General features: G+C 40.3%; 1 non-coding gene across 1 annotated transcript; it reads right to left on the bottom strand.

The window, feature by feature from the left end:
* Positions 1-2,180: 2,180 nt before the first annotated feature.
* LOC130950092 (small nucleolar RNA R71) lies at positions 2,181-2,288 on the bottom strand. The gene has a single exon (XR_009073521.1). It is a non-coding gene; the product is annotated as a small nucleolar RNA R71 (small nucleolar RNA).
* Between the last annotated feature and the right edge of the window lie 14,462 nt (positions 2,289-16,750).

Below are 16,750 nucleotides of genomic sequence, written 5' to 3'. Positions count from 1 at the left end.
TTTGTTCTTCAATGTTTTTAAGAATGGATTCTAGAGTTTCACGATGATTTGTTGAAGTATGGCTGGCTATGAAGCCATGTCTAATCTTTTGGACCGAGGTTTCAACTTATCATCACAAGAGCTTGTTGATTTCTATCAATTTTGCTGTTGTGAGCAATGATCTGCTAAAGCTTGGCTGGCCATTAGCCATGTCTAGTGTTTTAGACCGGAGCTTTCACTAAAAGCTTGGCTGGCTGTGAAGCCATGTCTAATTCCTGGACCGGAGTCTTAGACTAGCATTGCAATGATTCCTGGAATTCTCATTAAGAATTTTGGAACCCTTGTTTTTCTTTTCCACTCAATTTTCGAAAAAGCACAAAAAATTTATAAAATCTTAAAATCAAAAATATTTTTATGTTTCTTGTTTGAGTCTAGTGTCTAATTTTAAGTTTTGTGTCAATTGCATGTCTTTATTCTTCTAATTTTCAAAAATTACATGCATTATGTTCTTTATTGATCTTCAAATTGTTCTTGATGATTTCCTTGCTCTGGTCTTTAAATTCTCTTGTCTTGAGTGTTTTGTTGTTTCTCATATGCATTCTCAATTTGTTAGTTTCAATAGTATACAAACTTCTAAGTTTGGTGTCTTGCATGCATTGTTTATTTGATCTTAGTGGCATTTTGATTATTCCTCATCATTAAAAATTAAAAAAAAAATTTATTTGTGTCTTTTCAAGTCAATAATACAGAGAATTGAAGATTCAGAACATGCAGCAGAGGAATTACACAGAAAAAGCTGGGCGTTCAAAATGCCCAGTGAAGAAGGAAAACCGGCGTTTAAACGCCAGCCATGGTACCTGGCTGGGCGTTTAACGCCCAAAAAGGTAGCATTTTGGGCGTTAAACGCCCAGAATGGTTAACGCCAAAATGGATACCATTCTGGGCGTTTAACGCCAGGATGATACAAGAGGGAAGATTTTGTTTTTAATTCAAATTTTTTTTCAAGTTTTCATAATTTTTCAAAATCAAATCTTTTTCGAACCATATCTTTTCAATCATATATTTTCAAAATCAATTTCTTTCCATTCTCAAAAATACTTGCCTACAATTAATGATTTGATTCAACATTTCAAGTATGTTGCCTTTTCCGTTAAGAAAGGTTGAATGTTTGAATCATATCCTTTAAATTTCTTGTTAGCCAAGTCATTAATTTTAAAAATTAAATCTTTTTAAATTGTTTCTCAATCATATCTTTTCAATCATATCTTTTTAAAACCATAACTCTTCAATCATATCTTCTTAATCACATCTTTTTCCAAATAATTTTCAATATTTTTGATTTCTAATTTCAAAATCTTTTTTAGAAATCACTTTATTTCTTTCCCAACGTTAATTTTCAAAAATCATTCTTCAATTTTTTAAAAATTTCTTCAAAATCTTTTAATTTATTTTCGAAAATTCTTCCCCTCTTCTCACATCCTTCTATTTAAGGACTAACACTCCTCCACTATCAACAATTCGAACTCTATCTCTCTTGATAAGTTCGAATTCTTCTTCTTCTACCTCCTCCTTCTATTCTTCTTTTCCTCTGACATCTCAAGGAATCTCTATACTGTGACATAGAGGATTCCATATTTTCTTGTTCTCTTCTCTTTCATATGAATAGGAGCAAAGACAAAAGTATTCTTGTTGAGGCTGACCCTGAACCTGAAAGGACCTTGAAGCGAAAGCTAAGAGAAGCTAAAGCACTACTCTCTGTAGAGGACCTAACAAAAATCTTCAAACAAGAAGAAGACATGGCAGCCGAAAACAACAACAATGCCAACAATGCAAGGAAGGTGCTGGGTGACTTTACTGCACCTACTCCCGACTTCTATGGGAGAAGAATCTCTATCCCTGCCGTTGGAGCAAACAACTTCGAGCTTAAGCCTCAATTAGTTTCTCTAATGCAACAGAATTGCAAGTTCCATGGACTTCCATTGGAAGATCCTCATCAGTTTTTAGCTGAATTCTTGCAAATCTGTGACACTGTCAAGACCAATGGGGTTGACCCTGAGGTCTACAGACTTATGCTATTCCCTTTTGCTGTAAGAGACAGAGCTAGGATATGGTTGGACTCACAACCTAAAGAAAGCCTGAACTCTTGGAAAAAGCTAGTCAATGCCTTCTTGGCAAAGTTCCTTCCACTTCAAAAATTGAGTAAGCTTAGAGTGGAAGTCCAAACCTTCAGACAGAAGGAAGGTGAATCCCTCTATGAAGCTTGGGAAAGATACAAACAATTGATCAGAAAGTGTCCTTCTGACATGCTTTCTGAATGGAGCATTATAGGTATCTTCTATGATGGTCTGTCTGAACTGTCCAAGATGTCATTGGACAGCTCTGCTGGAGGATCTCTTCATCTGAAGAAGATGCCTGCAGAAGCTCATGAACTCATTGAAATGGTTGCAAATAACAAATTCATGTACACTTCTGAAAGGAATCCTGTGAACAATGGGACGAATCAGAAGAAAGGAGTTCTTGAGATTGATACTCTGAATGCCATATTGGCTCAGAACAAAATATTGACTCAGCAAGTCAATATGATTTTTCAAAGTTTGTCTGGAATGCAAGCTGCACCAGGCAGTACTAAGGACGCTTCATCTGAAGAAGAAGCTTATGATCCTGAGAACCCATCAATGGAAAAGGTGAATTACATGGGGAACCCTATGGAAACACCTATAATCCTTCATGGAGAAATCATCCAAATCTCTCATGGAAGGATCAACAGAGACCTCAACAAGGTTTCAACAATAATAATGGTGGAAGAAACAGGTTTAGCAATGGCAAGCCTTTTCCATCATCTTCTCAGCAACAGACAGAGAATTCTAAGCAGAGCCACTCTGACTTAGCAACCATGGTATCTGATCTAATCAAAACCACTCAAAGTTTCATGACTGAAACAAGGTCCTCTATTAGAAACTTGGAGGCACAAGTGGGTCAGCTGAGTAAGAAAGTTACTGAACTCCCTCCTAGTACTCTTCCAAGCAATACAAAAGAGAATCCAAAAGGAGAGTGTAAGGCCATCAACATGGCCGAATTTGGAGAGGAGGAATAGACAGTGATCGCCACTGAAGAAGACCTCAATGGACGTCCACTGGCCTCCAATGAGTTCCCTAATGAGGAACCATGGGAATCTGAGGCTCACGCTGAGACCATAGAGATTCCATTGGATTTACTTCTGCCATTCATGAGCTCTGATGAGTATTCTTCCTCTAAAGAGGACGAAGATGTCACTGAAGAGAGAGTTGCTAAGTACCTTGGAGCAATCATGAAGCTAAATGACAAGTTATTTGGTAATGAGACTTGGAAGGATGAACCCCCTTTGCTCACCAAAGAACTGGATGACTTGACTAGGAAGAGATTACCTCAAAAGAGACAGGACCCTGGGAAGTTCTCAATACCATGTACATTAGACACCATGACCTTCGAGAAGGCTCTGTGTGACCTAGGATCAAGCATAAACCTCATGCCTCTCTCTGTAATGGAGAAGCTAGGGATCTTTGAGGTACAAGCTGCAAGAATCTCACTAGAGATGGCAGACAATTCATGAAAACAAGCTTATGGACTTGTAGAGGATGTTCTGGTAATGATTGAAGACCATTACATCCTGTTCCGGGGGTTACCTGAAACTATAGGTCGATCTCGGTCGAGATCTTCTGCGTTGGTCGGAGCCGATGTGTCTGGCGGGTATATAGTCGCCGGAGCTTGTGCGTCCGACTTGTGACACTTGAAAGTGCTGCTGATCCTTCGTCCCCGGAGGGTGGGGGGTACCTGCAAGGGACTCTGATGCTTAAGTCAGCAATGGTATTAAGCAGGTATTGAGTAGAATCAGAGTATGAGTTATACCTAGGTGCTCCAGTGTATTTATAATGGTGAGATGTGGCCTTCTGTGGATAAGATAAGTTAGTTATCTTATCTTATCTTTATCTTATCTTTAAGTGAGGTCATCTTTAAGGGAACCGCCTTTATCTCTATGGGCTTAGGCTGCCCTTGGATTTGGGACGTGTTCCTCTGTTTGGGCCCTTTGTTTGGGCTTTCCTATGATTTGGCTGAGCTCTTTGAAAAGAGGTCGGGTTGTCCTGACCTGAAGAGGTCGGTCGCTTTGTCTGTAGAACATCCCGGGTTGGACAGCTCGACCCAGGGTATGAACACATCCCTACTGATTTCATAGTCCTAGAGACTGGGAAGTGCATGGATGAATCCATCATCCTTGGTAGACCCTTCCTAGCCACAGCAAAGGCTGTGATTGATGTTGACAGAGGAGAATTGATCATTCAAGTGAATAAATAATCCTTTGTGTTTAAGGCTCAAGGATATCCCTCTGTCACCATGGAGAGGAAGAATGAAGAGCTTCTCTCAAAACACAGTCAAACAGAGCCCCCACAGTCAAACTCTAAGTTTGGTGTTGGGAGGCCACAACCAAATTCTAAGTTTGGTGTTGAACCCCCACATTCAAACTCTATGTTTGGTGTTGGAAGGTTCCAACATTACTCTGAACATTTGTGAGGCTCCATGAGGGCCCACTGTCAAGCTACTGACATTAAAGAAGCGCTTCTTGGGAGGCAACCCAATGTTATATTTATCCATTTTCCATTGTTATTTTATGTTTTCTATAGGTTGATGATCATGTGAAGTCACAAAAACAATTGAAAAAGCAAAAACAGAATAAAAAACAGAAAGAAAAATAGCACACCCTAGAGGAAAAGCTTGCTGGCATTTAAATGCCAGTAAGGGCAGCAAATGGGCGTTTAACGCACAGTCTGGCACCATTCTGGGCGTTTAACGCCAAAAAGGGGCACCAGACTGGCGTTTAACGCCAGAAAGGGGCACCAGACTGGAGTTTAACGCCAGAAAAGGGCAGCAGCCCGGCGTTTAACGCCAGGATTGGCAGAAAGGGAGTTTTACACGCCACTTGGTGCAGGGATGAGCTATCCTTGACACCTCAGGATCTGTGGACCCCACAGGATCCCCACCTACCCCACCACTCTCTCTCTTCTTCACCCATTCACCAATCACCTCAATACCTCTTCCCCAAAAAAACCCCTCACCTATCAAATCCCACCATTCTATTTACCACTCACATCCATCCTTCATAAAACCCCACCTACCCCACCATCCAAATTCAAACCACTTTCCCTCCCAAACCCACCCATAATGGCCGAACCCAACCCCTCTCTCCACCCCTATATAAACCCTACTTCACTCCTTCATTTTCGCACAACCTAAACACTACTTCTCCCCCTCCATCTCCTCTATTTCCTCTTCTTCTACTCTTTTCTTTCCTCTTTTGCTCGAGGACGAGCAAACCTTCTAAGTTTTGTGTGGTAAAAGCGTTGCTTTTTGTTTTTCCATAACCATTTATGGCACCTAAGACCGGAGAAACCTCTAGAAAGAGGAAAGGAAAGGCAAAAGCTTCCACCTCCGAGTCATGGGAGATGGAAAGATTCATCTCAAGGGTGCATCAAAACCACTTCTATGAAGTTGTGGCCATGAAGAAGGTGACCCCCGAGGTCCCTTTCAAACTCAAAAAGAGTGAATATCCGGAGATCCGACATGAGATCCGAAGAAGAGGTTGGGATATTCTTACCCACCCCATTCAACAAGTCGGAATCTTAATGGTTCAAGAGTTCTATGCCAATGCATGGATCACCAAGAACCATGATCAAAGTGTGAACCCGGACCCAAAGAATTGGCTTACAATGGTTCGGGGGAAATGCTTAGATTTTAGTCCGAAAAATGAAAGGTTGGTGTTCATACCCTGGGTCGAGATGACCGAGTCGGAATGTTCAGTAACAAAGTGACCGACCTCTTTAGGTCAAGCGGACCGACTTCTTTACGAAGAAGTCAGCCAAAGCGACAGGAAAAGCCCAAAGAAGGGCCCAACTCAAGGAATACGACCCAGATCCAAAGGCAGCCCAAGCCGACAAAGACAAGGGCGGTTCCATGGAAGATAAGCTGACCTCAACAAGAGATAAGATAAGATAAGATAACTAACTTATCTTACCCACAGAAGGTCACATCTCACCATTATAAATACACTGGAGCATCCAGGTATAACTCATATTCTGATTCTACTCAATACCTGCTTAATACCCTTGCTAACTTAAGCATCGGAGTCCCTTGCAGGTACACCTACCCTTCGATGACAAAGGATCAGCAGCACTCTCAATTCCACAAGTCGGACACACCAACTCCGGCCGCTATACACCTGCCGGACACGTCGGCTCCGACCAACACAGAAGATCAACCTACAGTTTCAAGTAACCCTCGGAACAGTTGGCATTCAACTTGCCCATGATGCAAAGAGATGAGCACCCCTACACTAGAAGGGTCAACCTTGATCAAAGGTTGGACCAAGCCCTCACAGACATTTGTGAAGAGGGCACTTGATGAGCAGATATTTTATACGCTTTTTGGGGGTAATTTCATGTAGATTTTAGCATGTTTTAATTAGTTTTTAGTTAAATATTATTAGTTTTTAGGCAAAAATCATATTTCTGGACTTTACTATGAGTGTGTGTATTTTTCTGTGATTTCAGGTATTTTCTGGCTGAAATTGAGGGAGCTGAGCAAAAATCTGACTTAGGCAGAAAAAGGACTGCTGATGCTGTTGGATCCTGACCTCCCTGCACTCGAAATGGATTTTCTAGAGCTACAGGAGTCCAATTGGCGCGCTCTCAACGGCGTTAGAAAGTAGACATCCAGGGCTTTCCAGCAATATATAATAGTCCATACTTTGCGCAAGGATAGACGACGTAACTTGGCGTTGAACGCCAAGTTCATGCTGCTGTCTGGAGTTAAACGCCAGAAAAACGTCATGATCCGGAGTTGAACGCCCAAAACACGTCATAACCTGGAGTTTAACGCCAAGAAAGGCCTCTACTCGTGGATAGCTTTAATCTCAGCCCCAGCACACACCAAGTGGGCCCCAGAAGTGGATTTTTGCACCAATTATCTTAGTTTATTCATTTTCTGTAAACCTAGGTTACTAGTTTTACTATTTAAACAACTTTTACAGACATTTCTTGTACCTCATGACATTTTCAGATCTGAATTACATACTTTTTGACGGCATGAGTCTCTAAACTCCATTGTTGGGGGTGAGGAGCTCTGCAGCGTCTCGATGATTTAATACAATTCCTTTGTTTTCCATTCAAACACGCTTGTTCTTGTCTAAGATGTTCATTCGCGCTTAATTATGGAGAAGGTGATGATTCGTGACACTCATCACCTTTCTCAATCCATGAACGTGTGCCTGACAACCACCTCCGTTCTACATCAGATTGAATGAGTATCTCTTAGATTCCTTAATCAGAATCTTCGTGGTATAAGCTGGATTGATGGCGGCATTCATGAGAATCCGGAAAGTCTAAACCTTGTCTGTGGTATTCCGAGTAGGATTCCGGGATTGAATGACTGTGACGAGCTTCAAACTCCTGAAGGCTGGGCGTTAGTGACAGACGCAAAAGAATCAATGGATTCTATTCCAACCTGATTGAGAACCGACAGATGATTAGCCGTGCTGTGACAGAGAATAGGAACGTTTTCACTGAGAGGATGGGAGGTAGCCATTGACAACGGTGACACCCTACATAGAGCTTGCCATGGAAGGAACCTTGCGTGTGGGAAGAGGATTTCAAGGAAAAGTAGAAATTCAAAGGACAAAGCATCTCCAAAACTCCAACATGTTTCTCATTACTGCACAATAAGTAACACTGTTATTCTCTTTTATTCTCATAATCAAATTTGGTAATTTCACTTTTAATCCTATTGGCCTCCTGACTAAGATTAATAAAATAAACATTGATTGCTTCAAGCCAATAATCTCCGTGGGATCGACCCTTACTCACGTAAGGTATTACTTGGACGACCCAGTGCACTTGCTGGTTAGTTGTGCGAATCACAAATTCGTGCACCAAGTTTTTGGCGCCGTTGCCGGGGATTGTTGAGTTTGAACAATTGAAGGCTTATTTTATTTCTTAGATTAGGAATAATTTAATTTTATTGTTTTAGAGTCATTAAATTTTGATAGGATAGTTTCTTTTCAACAAAAAATTTTTCTTTTCAAAATACATTATTTTTCCTTATTAATTGCTAATTTTCGTGAGTCTAGTGTCTTGTTTTAAGTTTGGTGTCAATTGCATGTTCTTGTTTGTCCTTGATCTTCACGTTGTTCTTGCTCACTTTTCTTGTTTGATCTTGAGTCTTTCTTGCTTTGTGTCTTTTCTTGTTTCACTTATGTTCTTTTAAAGCATTAATTGAAATATTTAGAATAAGTGTTATATTTATTCCCAATTGGCTAGAGTATTGGTTTATATTCTTGATAATTGGGTATACGCTTTGGAACCTTTTTCAAAAATAATTTTTCTTGATTTAATCTTGGGCCAAACTTTAAGTTTGGTGTTTTATTGTTAATCTTTCATAATTTTCGAAAATTTCATTAAAGCTTTCTAAATTTTAAGTTTGGTGTTCTTTCTTGTGTTCTTGGTGTTCTTGTGAATCTTCAAGGTGTTCTTGAGTTTCCTTGTGTCTTGATCTTAAAATTTTTAAGTTTGGTGTTCCTTGGTGTTTTCCCTCCAAAAAATTTTCGAAAATAAGGAAAACTAGATCTAAAAATTTTAAGTCTTGTGTCTTTTATGTGTTTTTCTCTTTCATCATAAAATTCAAAATTCAAAAAAAAATATATTTATTTTCTAACCAATTTTAAAACTACATTTTCGAAATTTTTAATATAAAATCCAAGCTTCAATTTCAAATTTTTCGAAAAAATTTTACAAAGTATTTTCAAAATATTTTTCATATATTCCATTTTTATTTATTCCACTATTATAAAATAAATAATATCAACATACATATCATCACTCTTGTATTCCAATTCTAAAGTAAGTATGAATGGACAAGACAAGAGGACCCTGGGGTCATATGCTAACCCCACTACTGCTTCATATGGGAGTAGTATTTGTATACCCTCCATTGGAGTTAGTAGCTTTGAGCTGAATCCTCAGCTCATTATCATGGTGCAGCAAAACTGCCAGTACTCTGGTCTTCCACATGAAGAACCTACAGAGTTTCTGGCACAATTTCTGCAAATTGCTGATACAGTACATGATAAGGAAGTAGATCAGGATGTCTACAGATTATTACTATTTCCATTTGCTGTAAAAGATCAAGCTAAGAGGTGGTTAAATAACCAACCTAAGAACAGCATAAAAACATGGAAACAGCTGTCAGAAAAATTCCTAAATCACTATTTCCCTCCAAAACGGATGACACAGCTAAGGCTAAGCATCCAAGGCTTCAAACAAGGAGATAATGAATCCCTTTATGATGCTTGGGAGAGATACAGAGAGATGCTAAGAAAATGCCCCTCTGAAATGTTTTCAGAGTGGGTGCAATTAGACATCTTCTACTATGGGCTTACAGAAAAGGCTCAGATTTCTCTAGACCACTCAGCTGGTGGATCTATACATATGAGAAAAACAATTGAAGAAGCTCAAGAGCTTATTGATACAGTTGCCAGGAATCAGCATCTGTACCTAAGCAGTGAATCTTCCATGAAAGAAGAAACTAAAACAGTAATTGCAGAACTCAGTCCGGTGGATCAGGCTAATGAATTCAATCAGCAATTAGACTTTCTAACCAAGCAGCTAGCCGAATTCAAGGAAATATTACAGGAAACAAGAATGGCTAACAGGAATATGGAAGTGCAATTAAAGCAGACAAAAAAGCAACTGTCAAAACAAATAGCAGAAGAATGTCAAGCAGTTCAATTAAGAAGTGGGAAAACATTAAATACCTCACTTCAAAGCAGCAGGAAACCAAGAAATGAACAATTGGTTACTCAAAATCCCTCTGAGGACATTCAGAGCCCAGAGAGGGATAAAGCTGGCGCTGAACGCCCAGACCATGCTAATTCCTGGCGTTCAACGCCAGAAACAAGCATGAATCCGGCGTTGAACGCCCAAAGGGAGCATGGTTCTGGCGTTCAAACGCCAGTAACAAAGGGGGAGATAGCGTCTAACGCCACTCCAGCTCCCACCTCTGGCATTCAAATGCCAGTGGGGGATCAGTCACCTACGAGTGCTGATGATAACCCTTCTAAAAAGGCATCCCAACCCACTTCGGTAGGTAATAAACCTGCAGCAACTAAGGTTGAGGAATACAAAGCCAAAATGCCTTATCCTCAAAAACTCCGCCAAGTGGAACAGGATAAGCAATTTGCCCGCTTTGCAGACTATCTTAGGACTCTTGAAATAAAGATTCCGTTTGCAGAAGCACTTGAGCAAATACCCTCTTATGCTAAGTTCATGAAAGAGATCTTAAGCCATAAGAAGGATTGGAGGGAAACTGAAAAAGTTTACCTCACTGAAGAATGCAGTGCAGTCATTCTGAAAAGCTTACCTGAGAAGCTTAAAGATCCTAGGAGCTTTATGATACCATGCACATTAGAGGATACTTGTACCAAGCAAGCTTTATGTGATCTTGGGGCAAGTATCAACCTAATACCTGCATCTACTATCAGAAAGCTTGGTTTAACTGAAGAAATCAAACCAACCAGGATATGTCTTCAACTTGCTGATGGTTCCATTAAATACCCATCAGGAGTGATTGAAGACATGATTGTCAAGGTTGGGCCATTCGCCTTTCCTACTGACTTTGTGGTGCTGGAAATGGAGGAGCACAAGAGTGCAACTCTCATTCTAGGAAGACCTTTCCTAGCAACTGGCCGAACCCTCATTGATGTCCAAAAAGGGGAAGTAACCTTGAGAGTCAATGAGGAAGAGTTCAAGTTGAATGTTGTCAAAGCAATGCAACATCCAGACACCCCAAATGACTGCATAAGTGTTGATATTATTGACTCTCTGGTAAGAGAGGTCAATATGGCTGAGAGTCCCGAATCAGAGCTAGAGGACATCTTTAAAGACGTCCAGCCTGATCAGGAGGAGTCAGAGAAAATAGTGGAACCTCTGAAAATCCCTCAGGAAGAGGAGAAACCTCCTAAACCCAAGCTCAAACCATTACCACCTTCCCTAAAATATGCATTTCTGGGAGAAGGTGATACCTTTCCTGTAATCATAAGCTCTACCTTAGAGCCACAGGAAGAGGAAGCACTAATTCAAGTGCTACGGACACACAAGACAGCTCTTGGGTGGTCCATCAGTGATCTTAAGGGCATTAGCCCAGCTAGATGCATGCACAAGATCTTACTGGAGGGTGACGCCAAACCAGTGGTTCAACCACAAAGGCGGCTGAACCCAGCCATGAAGGAAGTGGTGCAGAAAGAGGTCACTAAATTACTAGAGGCTGGGATTATTTATCCTATTTCAGACAGCCCCTGGGTGAGCCCTGTCCAAGTTGTCCCTAAGAAAGGTGGCATGACAGTGGTTCATAATGAAAAAAATGAACTGGTTCCTACAAGAACAGTTACTGGGTGGCGCATGTGTATTGATTACAGAAGGCTCAATACAGCCACCAGAAAGGATCATTTTCCTTTACCATTCATAGACCAGATGCTAGAAAGACTAGCAGGTCATGAATACTACTGCTTCCTGGATGGATATTCAGGTTATAATCAAATTGTAATAGATCCCCAGGATCAGGAGAAAACGGCGTTCACATGCCCATCTGGAGTATTTGCATACAGAAGGATGCCATTTGGCCTGTGCAATGCACCTGCAACCTTTCAGAGGTGCATGCTCTCCATTTTCTCTGATATGGTGGAAAAATTTCTGGAAGTCTTCATGGATGACTTTTCAGTATTTGGAGACTCATTCAGCTCCTGCCTTAACCATTTAGCACTTGTTCTGAAAAGATGCCAAGAGACTAACCTGGTTTTAAACTGGGAAAAATGTCACTTTATGGTGACTGAAGGAATTGTCCTTGGGCACAAAATTTCGAACAAGGGGATAGAGGTGGACCAAGCTAAGGTAGAAGTAATTGAAAAATTGCCACCACCTGCTAATGTTAAGGCAATCAGAAGCTTTCTGGGGCATGCAGGATTCTATAGGAGGTTTATAAAGGATTTTTCAAAAATTGCCAAACCTCTGAGCAACCTGCTAGCTGCTGACACGCCATTTATCTTTGATAAAGAGTGTCTGCAGGCATTTGAGACTCTGAAAGCTAAATTGGTTACAGCACCAATCATCTCTGCACCAGACTGGACTTTACCATTTGAGTTAATGTGTGATGCCAGTGACCATGCCATTGGTGCAGTGTTGGGACAAAGGCATGACAAGCTTCTGCACGTCATTTATTATGCTAGCCGTGTTCTAAATGACGCACAGAAGAACTACACAACCACAGAAAAAGAGCTACTTGCAGTGGTTTACGCCATTGACAAATTCAGATCCTATTTAGTAGGATCAAAAGTGATTGTGTACACTGATCATGCTGCTCTTAAATATCTACTCACAAAACAGGATTCAAAACCCAGACTCATCAGATGGGTGTTGCTTCTGCAAGAGTTTGATATAGAAATAAGAGACAGAAAAGGGACAGAGAATCAAGTGGCAGATCACCTGTCCCGAATAGAACCAGTGGAAGGGGCGTCCCTCCCCCTCACTGAGATCTCTGAAACATTTCCGGAAGAGCAACTGTTTGCCATCCAGGAAGTGCCATGGTTTGCAGACATTGCAAACTACAAGACAGTGAAATTCATACCCAAAGAGTACAGTAGGGTGCAATCAAAGAAATTAATCACAGATGCAAAGTACTATCTTTGGGATGAACCATATCTCTTCAAGAGATGTGCAGACGGAGTAATCCGTAGATGTGTGCCTAAAGAAGAAGCACAGAAGATCCTTTGGCATTGCCATGGATCACAGTATGGAGGACATTTTGGAAGTGAACGAACAGCCACAAGAGTCCTCCAAAGTGGCTTCTACTGGCCTACTCTCTATAAAGACTCCCGAGCATTTGTGCTTAATTGTGACAGTTGCCAAAGATCCGGCAATCTACCTCACAGTTATGCCATGCCTCAACAAGGGATCTTGGAGATTGAGTTGTTTGATGTATGGGGCATTGACTTCATGGGACCTTTCCCACCATCATACTCAAACACTTATATTCTGGTGGCAGTGGATTATGTATCCAAATGGGTGGAGGCTATTGCAACACCCACTAATGACACTAAAACAGTGTTAAAATTCCTCCAGAAACATATCTTCAGCAGATTTGGTATCCCTAGAGTATTAATCAGTGATGGGGGCACTCATTTCTGCAATAAACAGCTTTACTCTGCTCTGGTACGTTATGGAGTCAGCCACAGGGTAGCTACTCCATATCACCTACAAACAAATGGGCAAGCTGAAGTCTCAAATAGAGAACTTAAAAGAATCCTGGAACGGACTGTAATTAACCGTAGAAGGGATTGGGCAAGAAGCTTGGATGATGCTCTGTGGGCATACAGAACAGCATTCAAGACCCCCATAGGGACCTCTCCATACCAGCTTGTGTATGGAAAGGCGTGTCACTTGCCAGTGGAACTGGAACACAAGGCCTACTGGGCAACCAGGTTCCTGAACCTTGATGCCAAGTTAGCTGGAGAAAGACGATTGCTCCAGTTAAATGAGCTAGAGGAATTTAGACTCAATGCTTTCGAGAATGCAAAAATTTACAAGGAGAAAGCAAAAAGATGGCATGATAAGAAATTGTCATCCAGAGTCTTTGAGCCGGGACAGAAAGTTCTGCTATTTAATTCAAGGCTCAAATTATTCCCTGGGAAATTAAAATCCCGGTGGAGAGGTCCATATGTCATTACAAACGTATCACCATATGGATACATAGAGCTTCAGGATAATGACTCCAACAAAAAGTTCATTGTTAATGGACAAAGAGTCAAACATTATCTTGAAGGCAATTTTGAGCAAGAATGCTCAAAGCTGAGACTTGATTAAAACTCAGTAATAGTCCAGCTAATGACATTAAAGAAACGCTTGCTGGGAGGCAACCCAGCCAATCACAAAATTTAATTTTATTCGTATTGAATAATTAATTGAATTTCACAGGTATATGTCAAGGTATCTTCAAGGTAAAATAGCAATTGGTTGGATTCACAGAGTTATAAGGGAAATTGGAAGCTCACTGGCGTGAAAAAGCCAGTAAGAAGCATTTTGGGCGTTGAACGCCCAAAAGAAGCACCCACTGGGCGTTCAACGCCAGTAAGGGTAGCCTTTTGGGCGTTAAACGCCAGAAAGGAGCATCTTCTGGGCGTTAAACGCCAGAAACAAGCACCTTCTGGGCGTTTAACGCCAGATTGACAGCATCCTGGGCGTTTAGAAAAACGCCCAGTAACAAAGGACTTCCTGGCGTTCAACGCCAGAAAGATGCATCAGCTGGGCGTTGAACGCCCAGGAGAAGCAACATTTGGGCGTTAAACGCCCAAACCATGCAGCAGTTGGGCGTTTAACGCCAGGATGGTGGGGAGGAGGTAAAATTCATTTTTCTTCACAATTTTTCTAATTTTTTATGTTTCAATTCATGATTTCTTGCATAAACATGTTTCAAAATATCATCCTTCAATTCCAAAAATATTAATCCTAATTTCTAAAAACCCTAATTTCTAAAATCCCTTTTTCAAAAATATCAAATGTATCTTAATTTATAAACACAAATCTTTTTCCAATCCAAATCTTTTTCAAATCTTTTTCAACTCATCATATCTTTTGGATTTCGAAATTGCCTCTCCCTCTATTCCTCTTCTATCCTTTATTTTGCTTGAGGACAAGCAAACCTCTAAGTTTGGTGTGATTTGCCATGATCACGGAGTTAAAACTCATCAAGATCATGGCACCTAAGGGAACAGGAAGAGCAAGGATGTGAACTTAAGGGAGCTAAAGCGTCAGAAATTAATTCTTGAAGGCACCCCACAGACTAGAGGAACATCCACTTCCCAAAATACAGGTTGTTAAGTTCTAATTCTAGCTTTAACTCTGTGATAGTATTATTATAGGATTTTACCTTAGAAGTTATATATAGTAGTAGTAATTAGTATATCTATTTTGATTTTATTTCCAATTAAGCTATAATTTATTTTTCTCATCATCATCAGGCATGAATAAAGTAGTAGATTTTTTAGAATAAAGAAGTAATCTATATTTTTCGAGTTCTTAATAATAAAAATTATAATTAATTACATGTGGTGGCAATACTTTTTGTTTTCTGAATGAATGCTTGAACAGTGCATAAATTTTATCTTGAATTTTATGAATATTGGCTCCTGAAAGAATGAGGAACACGAAAAATATTATTGATGATCTGAAAAATCATGAAATTGATTCTTGAAGCAAGAAAAAGCAGTGAAAAAGAAAGCTTGCAAAAAAAAAAAAAAAAAAAAGAAGGAGCAGTAGAAAAAGCCAATAGCCCTTAAAACCAAAAGGCAAGGGTAAAAAGGATCCATGGCTTTGAGCATTAATGGATAGGAGGGCCCAAGGAAATAAATCCAGGCCTAAGCGGCTAAATCAAGCTGTCCCTAACCATGTGCTTGTGGCATGCAGGTCCAAGTGAAAAGCTTGAGACTGAGTGGTTAAAGTCGTGATCCAAAGCAAAAGAGTGTGCTTAAGAACTCTGGACACCTCTAATTGGGGACTCTAGCAAAGCTGAGTCACAATCTGAAAAGGTTCACCCAATTATGTGTCTGTGGCATTTATGTATCCGGTGGTAATACTGGAAAACAAAATGCTTAGGGCCACGGCCAAGACTCATAAAGTAGCTGTGTTCAAGAATCAACATACTAAACTAGGAGAATCAATAATACTATCTGAATTCTGAGTTCCTATGGATGCCAATCATTCTGAATTTCAAAGGATAAAGGGAGATGCCAAAACTGTTCAGAAACAAAAAGCTACAAGCCCCGCTCATCTGAATAAGAATCTGAGCTCCATTTAAAACTCTTAGATATTATTACTTCTTAAATTCTTTCATCCTATTTTATTTATCTAGTTGCTTGGGGACAAGCAACAGTTTAAGTTTGGTGTTGTGATGAGCGGATATTTTATACGCTTTTTGGGGGTAATTTCATGTAGATTTTAGCATGTTTTAATTAGTTTTTTGTTAAATATTATTAGTTTTTAGGCAAAAATCATATTTCTGGACTTTACTATGAGTGTGTGTATTTTTCTGTGATTTCAGGTATTTTCTGGCTGAAATTGAGGGAGCTGAGCAAAAATCTGACTTAGGCTGAAAAAGGACTGCTGATGCTGTTGGATCCTGACCTCCCTGCACTCGAAATGGATTTTCTGGAGCTACAGGAGTCCAATTGGCGCGCTCTCAACGGTGTTGGAAAGTAGACATCCAGGGCTTTCCAGCAATATATAATAGTCCATACTTTGCGCAAGGATAGACGACTTAACTTGGCGTTGAACGCCAAGTTCATGCTGCTGTCTGGAGTTAAACGCCAGAAAAACGTCATGATCCGGAGTTGAACGCCCAAAACACGTCATAACCTGGAGTTTAACGCCAAGAAAGGCCTCTACTCGTGGATAGCTTTAATCTCAGCCCCAGCACACACCAAGTGGGCCCCAGAAGTGGATTTTTGCACCAATTATCTTAGTTTATTCATTTTCTGTAAACCTAGGTTACTAGTTTTACTATTTAAACAACTTTTACAGACATTTCTTGTACCTCATGACATTTTCAGATCTGAATTACATACTTTTTGACGGCATGAGTCTCTAAACTCCATTGTTGGGGGTGAGGAGCTCTGCAGCGTCTCGATGATTTAATACAATTCCTT

The sequence above is a fragment of the Arachis stenosperma genome, chromosome 1, assembly GCF_014773155.1.
Source record: "Arachis stenosperma cultivar V10309 chromosome 1, arast.V10309.gnm1.PFL2, whole genome shotgun sequence".
NCBI classification, from domain to species: domain Eukaryota; kingdom Viridiplantae; phylum Streptophyta; class Magnoliopsida; order Fabales; family Fabaceae; genus Arachis; species Arachis stenosperma.
This window is presented reverse-complemented; position numbering and strand designations above follow the sequence as displayed.